Genomic DNA, 24,442 nt, shown 5'->3' on the forward strand with positions numbered 1-24,442 from the left:
AAATTTTTGTTATCATTTTAGTGAGTGCGCGCTTTGTTATTGTTATTGTTTTTGGCGGCAGAAATTGTGCACGTTTCTCAAGGACGCTTGTGCATGTGCCACGCCGTGGCAGACGCCATAGGCAATCTGCAACTTGTGCATGGCCGCTTGTGTGCGAAGCGTGCAATAAGTGCATCGTAAAGCATGCAATGAAGACGTGAGCGGGTGCGTGGCGGTAAAGCAGCTTTCCGGTGAGCGGGGTGGTAACGCAGTGGCAACGTCTGGCAATGCTTAACTGGCGAGATGTTGTCGAGTGCGGCTAAAAATAGCGTATGCCACAAATACTGCCGGCCAATCAACAGAAAATATAGCGATAACAACAACAACAACAGCAACAATCGGTGAGAACGAGAGAATGGCTGCAGACAATATGCAAGACTTAAAAATACACAATAATATAAAAGAAAAAAAGAATCATAAGTTACCAACTATTGAGATACAATGACCGTGATTAACCGGTTGTACATATGTACTTAAGCATATATGTTGTATGTGTGGATATGCAAGCAGAAAAGCATGCTCGTAAATAAGCCAAGCACTTATGGGCCGGCGTGCGCTTGACTCACGTGCGTGCTGGCAGGTAGCAAACGTGTTTGCTTCGATACACATATATTTGGTACATACAAATATATATATATATATATGTACATGTCTTTATCTGAATTTTAACTTATATTAATATAGAAATACATACATACATATGTATATTGAAGACATAACCACGAGGACAATCCGATAAGTATTTAAACCGAAAAAACGAGATTTATTTCTCTACACAGGTTTGAGTTAAGGTCAGTTATCGCAGATTTCTACAATTCATCGGAAAAATATATTCTCTCAAAGTCTGAAAAGTAGCCTGAAGTGTAGGCGATAGTCTCCTCAATCAACATTCATTTCTATCCGCGTGACTTTTGAAGTTTTGAAGCAACAGTAGAGGTCGTACATATACATATCTCGAAAATATCGTGTTCGGATAATAGATCGAAACCTAATTCGACCATTTCGCCAAATGAGGTAATTGTTTCTACAAATCGACGCCAAATGAGCTCTATAATTCAAAGCAATTCCTGAGACCGTTTATACCTTCTACAGGTAGTCGATGTAAACCACACCTTTTGAATCCCAAGAAACGGAATTATCACCTTTCTGGCCAAGAAGACAGTCTTCTTCTAATTCAGAACAATGCCTGAAGTAATACCTGAAACCGTTTATACCTTCTCCAGGTAGTCGGTGTAAATCACAACTCTTGAATCCCAGGAAACGGCTGCCATCACCTTTCCATCCAACAAAACAGTCTTCTTCGACTTCGGAACAATTCCTGAAGTAATTCAGTCCATAATAAGTAATAAGCCCGATTATACCTGCTTCAGGTGGTCGTAGTGTAAATCACAGCTTTTGAATCCCAGGAAACGGCTGCCATCACCTTCCTGGCCAACAAGAGAGTTTTCGTATACTTCGGAACAAATTTGCTCATTGAAATCGACTGTTTCTTGGTCTGAAGTGTATACCAGTGAATCCATATATTAGCATAAAGCTTCAGCTTATTGTCAAACTTGACTGTTACTAAGACAAAAAATTGTTCTCGCGTATGACTAAACACTGCACACTTCCTGCCGACAACTTTTCAGGCATAATTTTTCAAGCATGGTACACGCGTTCTTTCAGCCGAGGCTTTTTTTTCTTTTCATTGGGGGTGTTTTTTTACGTGGCGGCACCCAGCACAACCCTGGGGACGGATGTTTTGCCTTCTGACTTTAGCTTGCCTTCAAACGGGTTATTTTTGGCTATCCAGAGGATACTTGGTCTAAGGCCGGAAGTCGTGAGCTGCTTGAGCCATATGTAAAAGAACCTTTTCGGGCCACTCCCAAGTGAATGCCGCACAGAACTTTCTTATACCAGATCGTGAAAATTTATCACTTCATCCTACGAAAAAATCAGCTTAGATTTTGACACGATAGTAAACTCTTCTTTCAGTGGCTGTGAGGTACAGTACTTATCGGCACCGCTTCGTATGTTGATCAGCATATGTACATAGGCATATTTACTCGCTGACATACATACATATATGCATATCGAATGCAATAAAAAACCGACTTTTTTATTGCGTCAGATCTGTAAATTGAACAACACAGCTCACCAAACAACAAGCACAACAACAACCAATAACAACATGCTCACTGTTAACAAATCGAGTGGATGGATGGCTCGCCGCACCGATGAACCGGCGAATGGGCGGTGGCACATTGATTGCTGCGGCATCAACAGGAAATTACCGATTTCCCATTTACTTGATTGAGAATCCGCCGCATTTATTGCAGCATCAATTCTTGGCCATCTTCCATGGGGCAACGAAATTCAAATGACACTCCAACACACCCCAACGCCAGCACAACAACCGCAGCCGCACTCGAAATATGGCACTGCAGTCTTAGCCAGTCAACCGAGCAACCCAACCAGCCAGGCAGCCAGCCAACTTTAAAGTTCCGCGTGTAGCACCTCAGCGTCCAACGTCAGTCGCTTGCTAAGTACATCTTCGGGCGCAGCAGCTCCAACTGCCTTCGTACGCCTTAACTTATTGTGTGATTGTGTTTATCTACGGTTTGTGTGTGCGCTTTTCGCACTTGGCCTCTTCCACCGTACAGCACACCGCACACGCCCATATGCATTAGTCAAATGTCAATTTTGTCAACGCCGACTGTGGCACCGTTGCAGTCCGAATCATTCAGCCATACAGTGCCGTTCCGCCGTGGCAGCAGAAGTGGTCTATCGCACGAGGTTAGGGGTCCTATACGGTATACACTTATGTATGTACATGTGACTACTCATTGCACCTTGGACCCAACCAATATCGTAGTATCGCGCTTATTGTGTATCCTCGTCAACCTGTCGCATTTTCTTGACATTCGACAGTTGCAGCTCAGTCGGGCATAAATTTGTATTTTAACTGCCGTCACAAGTACTCGGTTAGCAGGGGGTGGTCCTGCTTGTTAGATCGGCTGATCGGTTAGCGCTGTAAAGGCGAGTGTGTGTGTTTGGTTTGCTGTTTAGTTGTTTGCTCTTCTACCTCTTCGCTTGTTATGTGGCGTCGGCGCTTTCGCACTTCTGCTGCATTTCAAGTACTTAGCGCAGTGATGCTTGTTAGAATGTTCGGCATATGTGGTACTTGTGTATTATGTTTACCCTTAAGGTGCAGTCATACGTAGCAAGGTGATGAGATGCTTACGGAAATTATTGTGTATGCATAATCTATATTTTTTGTATGGAAGTGGTTCAATATAAGGCGGGTGCCGAATAGGTAAGCTCTTCAAACTTTTTAGTGTTGTAAAATGAATCCTAACCCAGATTTTCAAATGGAAACTTTTCATAACACACGTATAAATAATGACAACGTCAGATCTTTTACTTCTTCTTCTTCGGCACTACAACCGTGGGTCTGCGGAACTGAGGCCAATACACAAAACTTGGGCATTCTCCCTCTCTATGGGCTATGCACTTGGTTCATTCATTGAATGCTCGGGGTCTTTGCTTTGATCTCGAATCGAACGAGCATTTCCCTGGAGCATTATCTTCTGTGGGCTTAAATAAGTTCTTGTCGTAGTAGAGCTCATTCAGTTCGTGATTCCGTCTTCTTCGATATGAAACGCTACCGCGGTCCAAAGATCTTGCGAAGAACGTTTCTCTCGAATGCTAAAGTGCTTTCTCACCTCGAGTTGTCATCGTCCATGTTTCGGCGTCTTATAACAGGACGGGAGTAATTAGAATCTCGTAGAACGTAATTTTTACCCGTCGAGAGAGGGATATGTTTCTCAATCGCTTACCGATCCCCAAGAGTTATTCTGCGCTGGATTTCCATGCCTAGATTATTGGTGGAATTTAGACTGGTTCCGAGACATACAATGTCCTTCACTTTTTCAATTGTATAGCTGCCAACAGTGCGTAATCCCCAAGATGTGAAGAATATTTGTGTGTGTGGGGGCAGGACTCTACTATACCGAAATAGTGAACCAATTCCACGACGACAACTTAGAGACAATGACGAGGAGTAAAGTGGTATGCATCACGCAATGCTGTGGTTGTCACTTCCTCTGTCTCCGCAGGCAAAAGTATAGAATTGAGCTACGAACTGCCACGGTTGACTTCTACTTCATACCTTGATAGTAATCTATGAGGCTACGAATAATTTTAGTGCACTGAGGGCCAGACCGACTTTGCTATAGAACAGAATAGTGGGGATGGTCTTTTACTCAGTTGGAATTTTAAATCGTGAAACTAAGAAATCATGAATGAATTGTGATGAATTCTGAAGATCGTATTCTCGTTATTCCAGCCAATAAGATCACTTACATACATATATGATGCAAGTTTTAATAGCCTTGTGTTCTTGAATACACCAGCAAACCTTCAAGAATGACCTTAAGGGGTGACTATAAATCTCCTTTAATTAAGGTTTGACGCTGGAAATTCATTATTTGCATGTTCTTTCATAAGCATTTGATACAAAATGCCTGAATCCGCCTTAATGCTCATATGTTTCTTATTGCAAATATTTGATATGAGGAAGCAAATAAATGAGTAAATACCCTGTTGGAAACTGATTACTTATTGAAAGTTAACAATAAAATATTTCAACTTCTTTTTCAGTCATCCATTTTAGTACTGTTGGTTGCATGCATGATCCTCTCAGCAAAAAAAAAAAAAACTTTCTGCAAGGCTGATAGTTCACTAAACTTATAACTCTTGCTAATATGCAGAATTGGTTTGTCCTAACGACAGTTGGATCTGCATAACCTAGACGAACCCGAGTTCTTTTCGTCCTAAAACTGTCAACTCGGCAACATTCCTCAAAACTATTTTTAAAAATCCCCGCTACTTTCCCACCGGGTCTATTCCTGCCCATTCATGTGCGTGATGTCACGTTCTATTCGATACCAAGGAATCGAAGTAATTTTCATTGCGCACCGAACAAACAAATATTATATCAGATGTCAGTTACCGCACTCCGTGCCACCACATCTCGTGCACAGGTAACTACAACAATAACTAATAGACTATCAACATGCAGCGGAGCCGCAATGCAATCCAAACCAATCTGCACATTGTGAATACAGGCGAGCAAAGTGCTTACCGTAAGTTTCAAGCGCAGACAGCAAATACAGACTCACACACATACACAATATGAGCATGCAGATGAAATCAAGCGAATTTTGTGCGAACGGCCAGACCGTCTACTGGCCACTAGTCGTCGGTCGTCAGTTGGCGGCTGGCGGTTGAGTCAATACGGCGGCCTCCACTGTCATTGTGATCACGTGACCCAAGCGACGGACAGCAAACACATTGGCTTTTTAATACATTTTATGCATTTCTTCTTCGCTCCAGCGTCGCCCGCTGCCGTCCAGCAACGCACCGCCTGCGCTACCCGGACCACACTTGTCTATTTCTGCATTTATTGTGTGTGTATGTGTGTGTGTGTGGCAGGGGCATGTTGCATGCGCACAAAATATATGCATATTAGTGGCATTACTTTGGTGCGTTGGGAGAGCATGAGCTTCGCAAAATTTTAATAGCTTTAGTTGAGCCTGCCAGCGCACACGCACATACACGGGCAGTGAAGTATGCTTGCGGTTGTGTGTGTGTGTTTCGTAATGACTTGCAATTATTTTCCCATTAGGAAATTTAAAATGAATTGACTTAAAAGCCAGCGCTGACGTTTATTTGTGGCACACGCTTTTTCGTGATTAAATCAATACGCAGAAATACTGTTGTTGTTATTGTTGATTTTGTTGGTGTAAATAACTGATTTGTGCTCAAGTGCGAAGTGTAAACAAATTTACAGTTAACCAACCTAGAGTTGTGAAAATTGAAAAGTTATAAATACATTTCGCATGGTCAGCGCCAACACATAAACGGACAAAGCTTCTAAGTAAACCTCTGATATTTACTTGTCTACTTATATGCATACGTAGTAGTGTGTATTTGTGTGCCAAACTCATTAAATTTCGAGGCGGCGAAACCCTGGCTTAATCTCAGATATTTGCGCCGGTAATGGGCTCAATAAATACGCATTGAATACAGGTGTTAAATAGGAAGAAGCTTCCTATTAACGGAGTGTATTTATAAAAATTAACTAATCGAGAGATTTTACGTTGTTGTGTAGACATATCTTTATATATAAAAATTACTTATCAAGTTGTTTGTCCGCGATGTACTCCTAAACTACTTAACCGATTTTAGCAAAATTTAGCACACTGTGTCCAGTTTGAAGCAACTTAGAACATAGAATAGTCAAAACAATTCATAAATAAGAAATACAGAGAAAGCTGTAATAAATGGGCCCACTATTAACCGCACAAATCTAATAACTAGACAAACAGGCTGGTTTGTCAATGCCTGTTTATAGGAGATTTCACTGTATATATTTCTAAACAGACCCACGTATTCACAATCCCCAAAAAAAATATACTACAGTTGAACTTTCATAACTCAAACTTCTATAACTCGAAGTTCTCCACAACTTGAACTATGAATTAGCAATAGAATTGAAATTGCATACAAATTTCCTGCCATCACTTGATGTTGTTGTGTGGATTATGGTGATTCGAGTTAGGAAAGTTCAGCTGTAATTATAATTTTCAGGAAAATGCCAAGCCTTAAGAGCCATTTTCTCAATGTTCGGTTAGCAGAGATTTGCCAGTTAAGTTCTGGTAAACTAACCAAGGTTCCTTCTTTCCGTAAAGAACCATTTTTTTTAATTGGAACTGACAGAAACAGAAGAAAACAGACTTAAATTCGTTATTTTTCTCATTGACATTTATTTGTATGAACATATTAAACCTCAAATACAATCCCTTGGATTCTTATACCGACAAAAACGTTTTCGCCTTTATTCGTAAATAAAATTTTCTCTGTATTGAATAGTTTATTATATGAATAATAGTATAAATTGTATACCACAGCAATGCGTGGTCTTATCCACTAGTAGAGATATAAATACACATATATAAACATGGGTGGGTGATCCATTACGAGAAACTTTAAATTTAATGGGGAATGTTTATTGTCATTCGAAACAACATTCTTTGGCATTGATTTCTTGAATATTATCTCTTTCAAATGTTGGCCACGGCTACGTTTCAGATGGTCCATCCGTTAAGTCTAATTTTTGATGACTCGTTCAAGCATTTTGACTTTAAATTACCGAATTACACTCGTGATATTTCGTTCAAAGGCCTGAATCGAAGGGAAATTGTCCGCATAGGCTTCAGACTTTACATATCCCCACCGAATAACGGTGTGAAATCACACAATCGACCGGCCCAAAACGTGAAATTATCTGCTCACCGAAGTGAGCTTGAGAAGATTGATCGGCTTCAGTTCTTGCACAAGATGTAGTTTGTAATCTTTTACTTTAAGATCTTGACGTAAAATGCGCCAAGTCGTTCCCAACGACAACCCGAGTTGCTGCGAACGGCGCCGAATCATCTCTCCACGGTCTTCGTGAACACTCTCAGCTACTGCTGCTATATTTTCTTCACTGTGTGATAGGCGTGGTCTATTCGGTCGAATATTATGAATGCTGGCTCTCAAGATGGGTGATGCGAATAGCACTCTCAGTAGGCCAATTATGTTGCCCATAATTTGAGCGAAGCGCTCAAAACACATTCTTTGCAGAACGTGAATTTTCGTAATAAAGTTGAACGATTTTGTAAATGTTGTCTTTCCATGATGAAATACCAAAGAATACTAAACCAAAATAACATGACAGCTTGACACGGCTCGCATGTGATCTGTAAAAAAAAGGCTATTGTACCTTGACTTGAATCACCCGTTAAAACCGTATTGAAATTAATGCCAATGTCTATGTGCAAGGACGAAAGAGAAACATCTTTCACAAAACTCTAAAAAAAGTTATCTAGATATTTCCAAAAAACGAAAACTAATGAGAAAATTAAATTTTTAAGGCATTACAAACTGTTTTCGTAACTAGTTTTCTTAGAAAATATATTCATAAACACAAAACATCCTCAAAACATACCAATAAATGTATGTATTAAAATGTATTTTGTGAATAAATATTCTTATTTATAATATAGACAAAATAAATTTCTTGAACTCAATGGAATTTTTACCGTTATGTTAAAATTCAGCCAACCAAAACATGATATATGGAATAACAACCTTCCTGTTTGATTAAAAATATATTCCAAATGATAAGCTAGCTAATTAACCGCTCTTCCCCAAAATCGCTGAGTTCAATTCGTATATACTTATATAGATATGTATGTATGTACGTATGTATATGTATGTATATATGTATGTACGTATCTATGCATGTAGGTTTGTCGTTGCACTTAATTTGAAAACAATTAAATCAACAGGTACACTGGCATGCAATTTGTAAATGACCTCAAGTACGCGGTTGCTCAGCAATAGCGTTCAACGAATTACTGTCCATCATGGCAGATGAAGTGCAACGACCGCTACACACACATACACACCCACACGCTGACCGCAGTGGATCAACAAACGTCACACAGACAAAATGCTTTGTCATAGGACATAGCACAGTTCGGCACGTGACCCAACCGAGCTTATCAAGTTTAATGCCTTGCAAGGACAGAGACTTCTACACGCAGATAACCGCGATCGTTTAACGGTTTGTTAGCAAGCGTTTGCAGTATCAATGGCAGCAAATGTCCGCAAATTGAAGTGATTGAAAGGCGTTTATCGCTTGCAACATGGCATAAGCCGAACCCGCATACAAAGATATACGAGAAATTTCTGGTTTTTATGAATTAATGTCTATATGACAACTTACAAAGTCTATGAGTCATATGATTTTCTGTAATACTATATATACATATGTACATATATTGTATATAATTTTAAGTGCGCTCCAAACATTCTAGAGACTGTGACGAAGTCTTCAGCTAGTTCGCTTATCAATGTAATTACTGCTTTTGTAAAATATTTACAACACATGTTTCAGATAAATAAGCACAACATTTGTCCATAATAATATTACTTGCCTTTAATATGGCCGCACGAAGTCATTACATTAAATAAAATTGTATAGTTCCATACACTGGCGTGTCTAAAATCGTTAAGAAGGGATGAGGAATGTTCTTGCCTTCATGACATATCTTTTATGAGAAACATTGAATAGAAAATCTGGATCTCTTCGAACCTATAATGCTAAATTATGTTATTGATATCATCTGATCAAATGTAACCATGACAAATAAAAAGCTTAGCTTTTTCGTATTTCACTACAAATATAAACTAACGCCTTCAAAATAGTATCATGCTTCAATATAAACATGTTTAAGTTTAATTAAATTTTCAATATACTTGCCTCGGCAGTAATGGCCTTCGGTTGCTTCAGCGGTTTTTTCCGTTTCGGCTCATTTTTGAAGCGCTAAACGCTAAATTGTTGGACAGTTTCGACGGTAGATTCATAAATCCACCTCTCGACACCAGCAATGATATGTTTCATAAAGAGTCCTCAGCTATGTTTTCAAGCATCTCTTTTGTCTCCTCAATTCCATGTCGTCTTAGCAAAAGATTCAGTCATTTTGATGAAAGTGTAGAAATTGACACGCTTCCTACCCAAAACATTAACCAAAATGTCAAGAGTCGATTCATACATAAAAGAGGTTGTTATTATCTGCTGTCTCTTGAACTCGATTCGAATAAGACGATTTGCAAGCACTGTTTCTCAACTTGTTAATAGAGGTGGATGGAGGCTAGTTTTCGATGACTTCACGACCTTCACTCACTGTTTTGTGCTGCCCAAAACTTGTGTTCGAGATACTATAATAACCTTGGAATCACTGATAATTTTATGCCTTAATTTTGGGAAACACTAAATCAGAACTCGGGTTTATTGGGTAGGATCATTAGCAAATGGAATGTTAAATATGGAGTATCCAAATCATGACATGTAGATCTTGTTACAGTTAGCCGATAATGAATGTTGATCCGCACGAAATACTGAAATTTGCATGCTTCAAGCTTTGTTAGCCCTAACGGAATCACTTGTAAATATATGAGTTCGCTAGTTAGCTTAGTAAAATACAAGTATCGGGTGATTTTTTTGAGGTTAGGATTTTCATGCATTAGTATTTGACAGATCACGTGGGATTTCATACATGGTGTCAAAGAGAAAGATGCTCAGTATGCTTTGACATTTCATCATGAATAGACTTACTAACGAGCAACGCTTGCAAATCATTGAATTTTATTACCAAAATCAGTGTTCGGTTCGAAATGTGTTTCGCGCTTTACGTCCGATTTATGGTCTACATAATCGACCAAGTGAGCAAACAATTAATGCGATTGTGACCAAGTTTCGCACTCAGTTTACTTTATTGGACATTAAACCAACCACACGAATGCGTACAGTGCGTACAGAAGAGAATATTGCGTCTGTTTCTGAGAGTGTGGCTGAAGACCGTGAAATGTCGATTCGTCGCCGTTCGCAGCAATTGGGTTTGTGTTATTCGACCACATGGAAGATTTTACGCAAAGATCTTGGTGTAAAACCGTATAAAATACAGCTCGTGCAAGAACTGAAGCCGAACGATCTGCCACAACGTCGAATTTTCAGTGAATGGGCCCTAGAAAAGTTGGCAGAAAATCCGCTTTTTTATCGACAAATTTTGTTCAGCGATGAGGCTCATTTCTGGTTGAATATTACGTAAATAAGCAAAATTGCCGCATTTGGGGTGAAGAGCTACCAGAAGCCGTTCAGAACTGCCCATGCATCCCGAAAAATGCACTGTTTGGTGTGGTTTGTACGCTGGTGGAATCATTGGACCGTATTTTTTCAAAGATGCTGTTGGACGCAACGTTACGGTGAATGGCGATCGCTATCGTTCGATGCTAACAAACTTTTTGTTGCCAAAAATGGAAGAACTGAACTTGGTTGACATGTGGTTTCAACAAGATGGCGCTACATGCCACACAGCTCGCGATTCTATGGCCATTTTGAGGGAAAACTTCGGAAAACAATTCATCTCAAGAAATGGACCCGTAAGTTGGCCACCAAGATCATGCGATTTAACGCCTTTAGACTATTTTTTGTGGGGCTACGTCAAGTCTAAAGTCTACAGAAATAAGCCAGCAACTATTCCAGCTTTGGAAGACAACATTTCCGAAGAAATTCGGGCTATTGCGGCCGAAATGCTCGAAAAAGTTGCCCAAAATTGGACTTTCCGAATGGACCACCTAAGACGCAGCCGCGGTCAACATTTAAATGAAATTATCTTCAAAAAGTAAATGTCATGAACCAATCTAACGTTTCAAATAAAGAACCGATGAGATTTTGCAAATTTTATGCGTTTTTTTTTTTTAAAAGTTATCAAGCTCTTAAAAAATCACCCGATATATTCCAAGAAGTAGACGAAACATTAAAACAAAAGCGAATGAACCGTTTTATAAACCTATAATTCTGTATTGTGCAGATATTAAGCATTTCAGAAGGAGATTATATCATTATTCAAAGTTGAGTTAGAATAGGTCAATGCTCTGGTTGTACCTCCAGTTATTGTGGGTATTCAAAACGTTGGCCAAATAGTTTTGGGAATTGTTACTAACTTACTAACTTTTCAGTTCTGTGTCGGATATTAATTCAAGATCTTTATGGTTACCTATCCCAGAGTTATGGTGTGAAAAGCTATATAGTAATATTAGCTGCGATTCTGTATATATTTCTTCCTATATATTCTAACCCAATTATCTTAAGAGAGATACGAAGAACAGCATAGACAACATTTTCGAGTGAGTCTAGTCAGTAAACTTATTTATCTTTTTCAACATAGACTAACTTAAAATTAACCCAAAAGTTTAGGTTTAAGTTTCAAGAAAAAACATTAACTTCGGTTGCACCTTACAAATAAAAAAGATTCCTTATAAAAATTAGATTGGAGCTATTTGCTATAGCGATCCGATCTGAACAATTTCGGAGACTACACTATGCCTTAGAAAATATTCCATACCAAATTTCTTGAAGATACCTTATCAAATGAAACAGCTTTCCATAAAAGCACTTCAATCCAATCGACCCTGTTTTAGATAAAAAAAACAGAAAAGAGGACTCCTCTTAGAAATTATAAGTAAAAAGAGCAAACTTTTTTTTAGTTTTGAAGCACAAACATTTTAAAGTCAAACATTCCGACGAACTAAACTTAACTTGGAACCTAAAAATATGACTCAGCGAAATGCAGCAGATTATAAATAAAAATAATGCTTCAAGTCTTGTTTATAAGTTAAAAATATATGTTTGAATATTTTGTTACGGTAAAAAAAACGCTCGCAAATTTATGGGCGTCTGCAACTCTTGCTTTTCTCTTAATTACAACAACGGTTTTGCAGATATTTTTGCTTTGCTTGCGCACTACTGGCGATAATTTAGTCAGCAACCAAACCATTAATGACCACACAGTGCGCTTACATAAAAATAAAATAAGGGAGTCGCTCGTCACTTACGCTTGCAACTCGCAGTTGAGCCCCCAATCACGCTGCACGCACAAGCGTCTTCTGTCTTCTGATAAAAATAGCAAGCAAACCCTGGCTTTGAAGCCAAGGGCAACAGCAAATTTGCGCTATCTTCGAACAGTTGTGTGTGTGTGTATGTGTATCTGAGTGTGCGTAATTGTCAATAAAGAGTATCTAAAAATAGTTCAAGCACATCTACATGCCAGAATTAATGGTGATAATTGGTTAGCACTATTTGGTTATTCCCAGCGTGACCGCAGTGCCGCTGTTAATTATAAACAAATTGTGCATATGTATATGTTAATAATCGATAAGTGGCATATTTTGAAAAAAAAGTTTGAAAAATAGTTTTGTTTTTGGATTTTTTTTTTAATTTTTTTATTTTTTTATTTTTCATTTTTTTGTTTGTTGCTACAGAGTATAACAGTTTTGTTCATCTAACGTTTGTTCGTATCACCTAAAACTAATCGATATATAGGTTTTATATATATGTATAAATGTTGCAGAGAAATGAGTCTGAAAAAAAGTATTAAGATAGCAGCTATTCAGAATGGAGTTTCATTCACGATTAAGTTTTTGTTTAATCAAATTAAAAGATTAGGTACTATTAGTTGTTCGACCGAAATTTTTCAAATATAACTTTTCTTAAGTAGTTGTTTGATTTGAAGAAATTATAGAAAACTTTGAAAATTATAGAAAATTTGTTTTCAATTTTTTTTTGGAAAAAAGTTTGATGTCTTTGGCTTAACAAAAAATTGAGTTATACGAATTTCTAAATTTAAAATTCAAAACATTCCTTTTCAAAATATCTAAAAAATATTTTAAAAAAATTATAAAATTTAGAGATTTGAAAAACTTTAAAAATTTTTTTAATTTTGAATCCTTTTTAGAATTTTACAAATTATTTTAAACAAAAAATTTTAGTATCTAAACAAATAAAATTATTTTTCTAAATCTACAAATAGTAAATAAGCATTAATTTGAAACTAATTTTAAAAACATATCTGAAAATATTGAAATAGAAATTTCCGACCAAAAATAGAAACACTTCTCTTAAAAATATTGTTCAGAATCTTTTTAGGAATTTTAAAATTTGAGGAAATTCGTGGTAAACTAGGAAAATTTTTAAAGACATTTTGAATTTTTTTAGAAAAACTGTTTTTAAAATACTTTTAAATTTTGCTTTTGAAAAATAAAACAATTTGAATATATACATATATAAAAAATTACTTTGTTCTTTTTTTTTTCAAATAACAAAATACTAAATAAGCATGAATTCGTGGCATATTTAGGAAACATTTAAGGAAATTTTATTTTTTTTTCTTTTTCAATACTTTTTTTCAATATCTTACCATTTACTTTTTGAACTCTTAAAGCTTCAAAAATTCGCTGAATGCTTTGGGAATATTTTAAGAAATTTTGAAAAACATTTTGAAACATTTTTTAAATTTTTTTCTTTGGAAAAAAATATTTAAAATTGGAAATAAAAACAGAAAAATTTTCCAAACTATCAAGATAATAAACTAACATTAATTCTTGCTATATTTTGAAAGTATTTAAACAAATTTTTAAATTTTTTAGTTTTTTTCTGAATTTTGTAATTAGAATAAGTAGAAAATTCGTGGTGTAATTTAAAAATACTTAAAGAAGTTTTGATTTTTTTTTTCAATTATTTTTTTGAAATCTAAAACAATTAATTTGTTTTTTCCAAATACCAAAATAATGAAAATATTTAAACACATTTTTGAAAATTTCTTTTGAAAACAATTATTTCTTTTGAAAATAATTATTATATTATTTTGTTTAATATTTTATACAATTTTAAGATTTTTTTTGGACTTAATAAATTTGCAAAAGTTTGTAGAATACTTTGAAAATTATTAAAGAAATTTGAAAAAAATTATTAATAAATTTTTAATGAAAATTTTTTTGATATTATATATATATTTTTTTAAATTTAAATTAAAAAAAAATAATGTATTTTTTTCCAAAAATACCAAAATAATAAATAAGCAGTAATTCGCATTTTTACAAATTTAGAACTATTTCTTTTGTTAAAATTAGAATATTTCTTCAATATCTCTAGAAGTGTGCGGAATTTTTATATTTGAAAAAAAAAATTAATTGGTTTCTTTTTTTTTCAAATAGCAAAGTAGTAAATAAGCATTAATTTGGCTTAAATTTTTTAATATGTATAAAGAAAATCTGAAATATATCTTTTAAATATAATTTGCTTCAAAATTTTTTTGAAATTTTCCTTAAAATTTTTTAAAATATTTTTTGACATATTTTGGAAATTTTAATTTGAAAAAAAAAAACAATTAATATCTAAAAAATTAATTTAGTTTCTCAAAATGTCTGTTTCTTTTAATTTACAGAATTGACCAAAAGTGAGGTTATAATGCCACTGACAATATCACATTTACACACATAAGTACATACATGAAAAATCACAAAACTGAAATATACGAAAATAATAAACCTTCGGAACGGATTTTTATATTGCGGTAAGAATTAATTTAACCAGACTAAAAATATACCAAAAATCTTTACAAAAATGTTCGATGAAACCATATAAATGTTATATATGTAACTCCATAAATTTGCCTACCTCAACCATTAATTTCTTCTATTGTCCTACTTTCTACTGTAACTAATACATTCGAATTTATAGATTTGTCACGAAAAATATCAAATCACTGTATTGAAGACACGCGAAGCCATCATGCAAATTCTCCGAACTGTGCCAAAATGAATTGGCTGACAAATGCTTCAAATATGCTAGACAAATGTGAGCTTATTTATGAAAGCAATATGAACATACTTGTAAATATCTATATCACTCACGTGTGGATATATGTATATATGTATGTATATAGTACATATTATGTAAAGGTGCAACAAAACCAACGCTGTTTGAACTTTTGAACTCTTCGACATTTTGCGTTGAATGTTTTCATGAGAAATTTTCTAGCAATAAGACTGGTATTTTATTACACTACCATCAATGCAGTTTCGCGAGAATTCTAGATATGCTGCTGCGCGTATTACGGCGACCCGGCATGGAACATTTTGGAACATTTGCTCGTCTGATATTTGCGTGTTCTATTTTTGATTTCTATTTTTTTATATTGAAAATATGAAATAGAGTGGGTGAAACTGCGATTAGAGACTTTTATGTATGATGTATGTGTTTTCACATGTTGTGCATTGATTTGGACTAGTTTGCAACGTTTTCATTATAAACAACTTGATACCTGAGCAAATGTAAATTAGCTCGGTTAGTGTGTCTATAAGCAACAGTTCCCAACTAGTTTGATCTAAAAACAGGTATCTCAATTAGCAAATGTAATCGAAAATTAGCGCTTTAGATTGTCGGCAGCGAAGTATGGCATTTAGCCGAACAAACCTTTGAATTTTTGTACTAAAATTTAAAAAACCAAACTTGTGTCAAAAAATTTTACAAAAAAATTAAAGAAATGGTGACAAAATAATTGAAAATATTTTAAGCTATCACAAGTTGTTTTAGGAAATAATGTATATTTAGTCTCTTTATAAAAATATTTTTTTTATTTATTTCATAATTTGGAATTTATTTATATATTTTGTAACAAAAAAGCAAGTTCAAAATACCAAAAGAATATTTTCTCGCTATCTATGCCCTTGTCAATATGTCGTACTCATATATAAGTATACCTAATCGTAGATATGTACACTTTATTTACTCTAAAAACTCTCCAACATGCAATCGACTGCAATTGAATGAAATGGAATGGAATGACAGCGTTTGCTTTTAGTTGCTTTATTCTCTTAAACATTTTTTCCCTACATTCAGTTTAATACGAAAATTTGATTTGGAATTGATTTCATTTCACTTTGAGTGGGTGAGTGAGTGCATTTGCTGTCAATTCGGCTTCTGCTGCCATTTTAGTGCTACTTTCAGTCGATTTTTATGATTACCTAATATCGTAAAACATATATAAAAAAAAATCGAAATAACAAAATTGTGGCACAGTTGAATGACATATTGAAAGTAGAATGCTGAAATTGATTTGGCAATAAGGGCATCGAACTTTTGCACTTTAGTGCTTAGAAGAAAGTGGTGTGTTTCGCTAATGTACTTAGGGTGTGAACACAGTGCTACAGCGAATGAGGGAGGCAGAGTGGTTACAAAGCTACGTTTATGTTTATGCAATATTTTTAAATATTAAAGGCAACTTTTTAAATATGCCACAAAAATTTTCCATCGGAATAAAGTGGTTGTAGAAAATTTTTTTCATTTGATGAGGTATTCTCCCGAATTTTGGCATCGAATATCTAATATTCCCAGAATTTATGTCACTTCATGCTAATTGCGAGATAGTTATTTAAATTATTTTCCAAAAAAATTTACTAAATTTGATATCCTGCCTTACAAATGAGCCTCTCTCACTCTGCACTATGTACATAGCTTTAGGTCGCGAAGTTAAGACAACTGCTAAGTGTTACATTAATAAGTCGTTATTTATGGCTATTGAGCGATTAGAGATATAAAAAAAAGGTAATATCATGTTTTTATAATGGAGAGCTTTGACCTCTAAAAGAACTCTTGAAAGGACCAATTTATAAATATCATATTTCTATATATCGGGTGATTTTTTTGAGGTTAGGATTTTCATGCATTAGTATTTGACAGATCACGTGGGATTTCAGACATGGTGTCAAAGAGAAAGATGCTCAGTATGCTTTGACATTTCATCATGAATAGACTTACTAACGAGCAACGCTTGCAAATCATTGAATTTTATTACCAAAATCAGTGATTTCGGTTCGAAATGTGTTTCGCGCTTTACGTCCGATTTATGGTCTACATAATCGACCAAGTGAGCAAACAATTAATGCGATTGTGACCAAGTTTCGCACTCAGTTTACTTTATTGGACATTAAACCAACCACACGAATGCGTACAGTGCGTACAGAAGAGAATATTGCGTCTGTTTCTGAGAGTGTGGCTGAAGACCGTGAAATGTCGATTCGTCGCCGTTCGCAGCAATTGGGTTTGTGTTATTCGACCACTATGGAAGATTTTACGCAAAGATCTTGGTGTAAAACCGTATAAAATACAGCTCGTGCAGAACTGAAGCCGAACGATCTGCCACAACGTCGAAGTTTTTTCAGTGAATGGGCCCTAGAAAAGTTGGCAGAAAATCCGCTTTTTATCGACAAATTTTGTTCAGCGATGAGGGCTCATTTCTGGTTGAATGGCTACGTAAATAAGCAAAATTGCCGCATTTGGGGTGAAAAAGAAGAGCTACCAGAAGCCGTTCAAGAACTGCCCATGCATCCCGAAAAATGCACTGTTTGGTGTGGTTTGTACGCTGGTGGAATCATTGGACCGTATTTTTCAAAGATGCTGTTGGACGCAACGTTACGGTGAATGGCGATCGCTATCGTTCGATGCTAACAAACTTTTTGTTGCCAAAAATGGAAGAACTGAACTTGGTTGACATGTGGTTTCAACAAGATGGCGCTACATGCCACACAGCTCGCGATTCTATGGCCATTTTGAGGGAAAACTTCGGGAGAACAATTCATCTCAAGAAATGGACCCGTAAGTTGGCCACCAAGATCATGCGATTTAACGCCTTTAGACTATTTTTGTGGGGCTACGTCAAGTCTAAAGTCTACAGAAATAAGCCAGCAACTATTCCAGCTTTGGAAGACAACATTTCCGAGAAGAAATTCGGGCTATTCCGGCCGAATGCTCGAAAAAGTTGCCCAAAATTGGACTTTCCGAATGGACCACCTAAGACGCAGCCGTGGTCAACATTTAAATGAAATTATCTTCAAAAAGTAAATGTCATGAACCAATCTAACGTTTCAAATAAAGAACCGATGAGATTTTGCAAATTTTATGCGTTTTTTTTTTTAAAAAAGTTATCAAGCTCTTAAAAAATCACCCGATACATACATATATAAATTACGTGTCACATTGTTTGTCCGGGGTAAACTCCTCAATTATTGAACAAATTTTTATGAACCTTAGCACACTGTGCTCAATTAGATCCAACTTAAAAGATAGGAGAGTTTATAACTCAATTACCTTTACAGTTCAAATAATTTATAAGTCAGACACTTTTTGGGATGGCCTCCAATTTCTTCTGTCACCCTTTGTTTTATCTCTGCGAACGACTGAAAACGGGTTCCACGGAGCGGCAATTTCAATTTGAGGCTAAATCTGGTGAATACGGTGGTTGATAGATGGTATTCATTGAGGTTTTGGCATTAAATAGTCCAGTCATTATAGTGAGTTCACCTCGGAATTCAATATACCCATTTATATATCTGTAAATACTTGTATATTGACACCTGAGATTCTTACCTAATTTAAGCTTAAATAACTGGACTATAAATTCGGCCACAATCTTGGCTCGATGCGATGGTGCATTATCATCGTGTCAAATCCATGAATTGTTGTTTCGCAATTCCGGTCGTTTTCGACAGATATTCTCATAAAACGCCTCAATACGGCCAAACAGACTTCCTTATTGACTGTCTGTCCCTCCGGAATAAATTTATTAAGCATCAAGTCACAAATATCGAAAAAAACAATAAGCATCACCTCGATTTTTGAGCGGCTTTGACGTAGTTTTTTTGGTTTCGGCTCATTTTTTCCCTTCATTCCGTTGATTGTTGATTTGTTTTTCTGTCAAAATTAGAAATCCATGTCACATATGCAGTTATAGTGCTCTCAATGAATGTGGGATCGGAATACCTACGACCAAAGAGACCTGTTTACAAAACCCTTTTCGGAAAACAATCAGCTTTATCGGGACGAGTTGAGCAAGAACGCATTTTGTACCCAAAATATCCGCCAAACACATTCGAATAGACTCGCAAGAAATGTCGAGCTATCTCGCCAACTCTCTAATCATCTAATTTATCAGCTCAAAAGGTCGAAGGTCGTCCAAAACGAGGCATATCTTCAACGATCTCTCGATCGTCTTTGAAGGCTTTTTACCACTCCTAGATTTATGTATTTGATAAAACTGAATCACCGCAAGTCTTTTCCAACATTCACAATAATTACACATACATACGTGAAATTTTATTAGAAATTCGAAATTTGAAACAAATTCTTTGTTCAATATTTTTATTCATTGAAAAAACTGCAACGCACAACTGAAATGTGTGTACCGAACTAAGCAGCCGCTCTAAACAAACGTGTTGACAGATCGCGCTCATATTTGGCATAGTAATTAGGGACAGTCCAACAAACTTAGCAAAAATATTTTTTTGAAATGTCATTAACCAGCGGAATTTTATTTTTGTCGCTTTATCATCAAAACGTTCACCGGAAATATTTTGAAAACACCCATTTTGACTGGGAAGTTCAATAGATCCTGTTGCAGCTTCGCCATGTCTATAAAAAGGGCTCAAGGTCAAAAATCTCAATTTCCGGTGAAGACTTCGAAAATTCATTGTTTTCTCCATAGCAAAATACTGTCATCAATCATTTTCCAAATGCTAAGTATAACCCCCTGTATTATTATAACGGTAATAATTTTGTCTTTTTACGTAAATAATGTTTTCACTGTATTAAAGAGTTTATTATAACAGTATTTAATGTATACTGTATATTACAGCAACGCGTGGCCGGATCTATTAATTATATTATTTAATGAATAGCTTTCCATTATTCCGGCTTTCAATATTACTTTTATTTCCGTTTTAAATAAAAACAATATAATAATTTAACCTTCAAAACTGTAAACAATTTTGAAATGGCACATGCAGATAAGACATTCTTTTAAGAAAGCATGTGACTTTGCGCTATGAATCATTGCACCGGCATCATGCCATGAATGCAAAAATCTCTAGACATTATCAGTATTACTGCACTACCCAACAAGAAAGTAAACACGCATATGCGAGTATATACATACAAATACAATTTCTCTTTTTCATTCAAAGTCGTAGATATGTTAGTAGACTTATCAATTTTAACAGCTCTCAAAATTTATTTACCAAATGTGATTAGGTGTAGGTAAACCATAATATTTACTCGACATCATGATCTGATGAGCTGCTGCATATAGGTATACGGTGCTATTTATGGCTGTAGGTATATAAATTTGTGTATATTTACGTTGAAAGCGTCGAAAAATTCATTGTTACCAAGTTTTTGTATGACTCATTTTTATAAGCGGCAAAGAATTTCATTTCAAGAATCTTAAGCCAGTCGTTTCACACTTTCTTTTCGACTTACTTTTTTGCATTATTTTTAGGTGTGTTTAAGCACTTGATGGACACTTATCAACAACTAAAGTTACTTAGCAAAGTCATTAGAATAAGATTTTGTTACATAACAGTATATTTCTGGGTGGGTTAGAAAGTGTGTATGAGATAGGTATATCATATTATATGTATATTCAAAATTGGCATAGTAAATCCATTCCAGATCCATTCAGATCCATTTCCATGTGATACTTTTTGATTTAAAGAAACACTAAGGTCTATTTCCTGGTAATATCTGTAGCTCAACCTTTCCACCCGATCTCACAAAGTACTAAAACTATGTCAACTAGTCAGTCAATAGTGTATTTCCTTCTAATATCTTATGCTACAGGGTGAAATTGTGTTATACTCATCAAACAAACGTAGTTAGGTAAATAGGTAGGAGTGCTGCCACCATGATCTCACTTAGTGCTGGATGCACCAAAGGTTATTTTAGTAATCTCAAAGAACCTGTTTATGTCCGTTATGCTTTTTATGGATAGCCATTCAAGACTTGGTGCCTGATCCAAGAAGTTTATGTCGGGTATGTGATAGAGCTGGACATTCAGAGAGAAAGGGAAGAGTTTCCGAATTCCCTTCTTGCTTGTAACGGCGACAAATATTGTTATAAGGCTGGTTTTTAGCATATGCTTCACAAAAAGCTAGTATCTCGCGATAGTGGCTGTTGGTAAGTATATATTATTTCTGGACCTATTGTCTTTGGTTCCATGTCACACACTCTAGTGTATACGGTTGCTTTATGAACTCTCTTGTGCCTAGCACTCCCGCTTGAAAGATACTGCGTGTTTGGTAGACAAATATAAAGAGAGATAACAAGATTATTGAAGTATACTCCAGCCCTTACTCCGCAGTCCATTTTGGACCCGTCAGTATAGACAGAAGTAGTATCCTCCTAACGTACAAAACCCCTTCTCCATTCATGTCTGGAGGATAACCTGACCCAAAAGAGCCGACTTGAAAGTCCTTGACCAGATAAAAAAATACAGCTTGTGCAATAACTGAAGACGCTCGACCTTCCTAAGCGACATCACTTCGCTAGGGCTCTTGAAAAGTTCCAAGAAGATCCGACGTTTTCGAACCAAATTTTGTTTAGCGATGAACTGAGTCGAAGAGCAACCTGAATAGATCCAAGAGCTACCATTTCGTCCAAACAAAAAATCTTTGGTGTGGTTTGTAGGCCAGTGGAATCATCGATCCATATTTCTCAAAAATGATTCCAGTGAGAACGTAGCCTAAAATTGAAGCTCCTCAGCGACATTTGGTTTCAACAAGACGGCTCCACTTCCCACACATGGCATCAATCAATGGATTTATTGAGATAAAACTTCAGTGAGCAGATAATTTCACGTTTTGGCCAAGTTCGTGTGACCGTTAAACTTCTTCCTGTGAGGATATGTAGAATCTAAAGTCTATGCGGACAATCTCGCTTCGATTCAGGCCTTCCAGCAAAACATCACGCGTGTCAATCGTCAGTAACCTTACGAATTGCTCGAACGAGTCATCGGAAATTGATCTGAACGGAGAGACCATCTGCGACGTAGCCGCAGCGAACATTTGAAAGAGATAATCTTCAAAAAACGCATGTCAAGGTATAATCTATCGAATGATAATAAATATTATTTTTACTTTATGCCAAATTCACTGGTCAATTGGTCCTCCAGCAAATAGTTGAACTCAAACCAGACCTTAGCCTAACCCCCAGTTACTTAAATAAGATATTCATAAGGTAAAATCATATAAGTAAATTGTTTGAGTGGGACATTAGAAATACACCCAGAGTAAACACAATTTCCACACGTGTATATAGTACATAATTACTCGCGCCCACTTGCAGCCCCATTCAAATGAAGTATTTGCACTCTCGAAACGGACGATTTACCCGCACATATTGTCTGCACATATTGACGACCTAAATTGTGTAGCAAAGTTTTCCAACAGATGTCTGCACCGTCCAATCCATTTTTTCCGCACTTGCTTTGGCAATCTTACTTGGCTACCTTGTTGCATTTTTGGCATTTGATTTTTTTCCAATATTCATCGGTAGATCGTTTACCTAATGGCAACCACAATCGATGGCAATCTGCATTTTTCGGTTACTTTCTTGTGGATTTAATGAAGCTTTCGTTTACTCTCTACCCTACGTGCACAGAAAAATATGTATTTCGCCTGTCTCATCGAGTTATTTCGCTTCTGGCAGTATTCTTCTCATGCTTCTTCTTCAATTACGTTGGTTATCCTTCAAATATTGTGCAAACTCTAAGGTTTTTATACAATTTTATTTTACTCCTTCTCCCTTTCAAGCAAATTTTTCGCACACTTTTTCTTTTCTAATAACAAATAGTAGTCAATATTACAACTACAACGTAAACTGTTGTTATTCTCAATTTGACTCAGCTCGTTCGTTCATCCTATTTGTGGTAATCAATGGTTACCACCAAAGAGTGTTATTGATTTAGTTTCTTATTTATTCAGCAATTTTATAGCCAAACACTTGATAGCATGCAATTGAAGTAGAATTGAGAACAACTGATCGAAATACATACTTTTAGTTAAGAAAATGTGTGTTGTTGTTTCCATGAAGTTTTAGTTCTAAAAACACCAGCTGTTTTTAAATTATCAGTTGCAGGTTTTCTAATTTATTTGAAACTGATGACACACTTAAAGGTAAATTGAGTAGGAGCTCAAATTGCGAATTCAAATAAACTGTTTTCGTTATTTCAGGTGGTTGTTTTCTTTATTTTTTTTATTCAATAACTGTTTTGCCATTATAAGAATATTATGTTTTAAATGAGTCAGAAACAAGCGACATTCAAAGGCTCCGTAGATTTGATAAAGCTGCTAAGATTTCTCACAATTTCTTTTAGATTTAAACAGATTAGATTAGCCGTGGAAGATAATCGTATCACGTCTCAATGAGCTAAAGACTAGACACTGCTGGAGATGACCAATATTTGAGTTGAAAGCCAGATAGGTAGGTAGGTAGTAGTGCTGCCCTCTTGGGCTCAATTAGCGTTGGATGCGCCATTTTGATGTACTACCTTAGAACCTTATTATCTTTATATCCAGTTTCATCCTTGCGCCTAAACTATTTGGTGCTCTCAATGAATCTACTTATGTCCGTTATGCTTTTTATGGATAGCCGTCCAAACATTTTGTGTCTAGTTTGCGATAGACCTGAGCATTCACAGAGAAAGTGGAAGATAAATTATTTAGCGCATGCTTTGCAAAGATCAAAAGCCCGTTATAATGGCTATAACCCTATATATACTATTTCTGAATATGTTTAATAAGTCCCTCTTTATATCAGCTCAGCTATTTGTTCAAAATGCAAATAAAGCTCTTCCCGTCACCAGTGGGCATGATAGTAACTCCGCCTTGAATTCTTTCCGTCTTTTCGTTGCACTGGAATTAATACTAGGCGTCGACAAGTCTAGCAATGCCGCCTGGCTATCCGTGTATATGGTTGCTTTTTGTATTATCTCGTAGTTAGTCAATAAAACTTCACAGACCTGGTCTCTACCTGGTACTTCCGTTTGAAAGAACTGGCTGAGTTTGGTAGACGGATCGTAAGGCAAATGTCAATATCATTAGAGTGTATCCCTGCCCTTACTCCTTAGTCCATTTTGGAACC

The 24,442-nt window shown here is 35.9% G+C and overlaps 1 protein-coding gene across 4 annotated transcripts in view; it reads left to right on the forward strand.

Moving 5' to 3' along the window:
* The window catches only part of LOC120775806 (sodium-coupled monocarboxylate transporter 1), a 149,708-nt gene that overhangs the window by 22,268 nt on the left and 102,998 nt on the right, over positions 1-24,442 (forward strand). For 2 of the 4 annotated variants that reach the window (XM_040106167.1, XM_040106159.1), the window contains exon 2: positions 14,913-15,041. The exons of the other annotated variants lie outside the window; for them this stretch is intronic. The gene's annotated coding sequence lies outside the window, so the exon portion shown is untranslated. The remainder of the gene's footprint in view (positions 1-14,912; positions 15,042-24,442) is intronic. 4 annotated transcript variants of the gene reach the window in all.

This window comes from Bactrocera tryoni, chromosome 1 (assembly GCF_016617805.1).
Source record: "Bactrocera tryoni isolate S06 chromosome 1, CSIRO_BtryS06_freeze2, whole genome shotgun sequence".
Lineage (NCBI taxonomy): Eukaryota > Metazoa > Arthropoda > Insecta > Diptera > Tephritidae > Bactrocera > Bactrocera tryoni.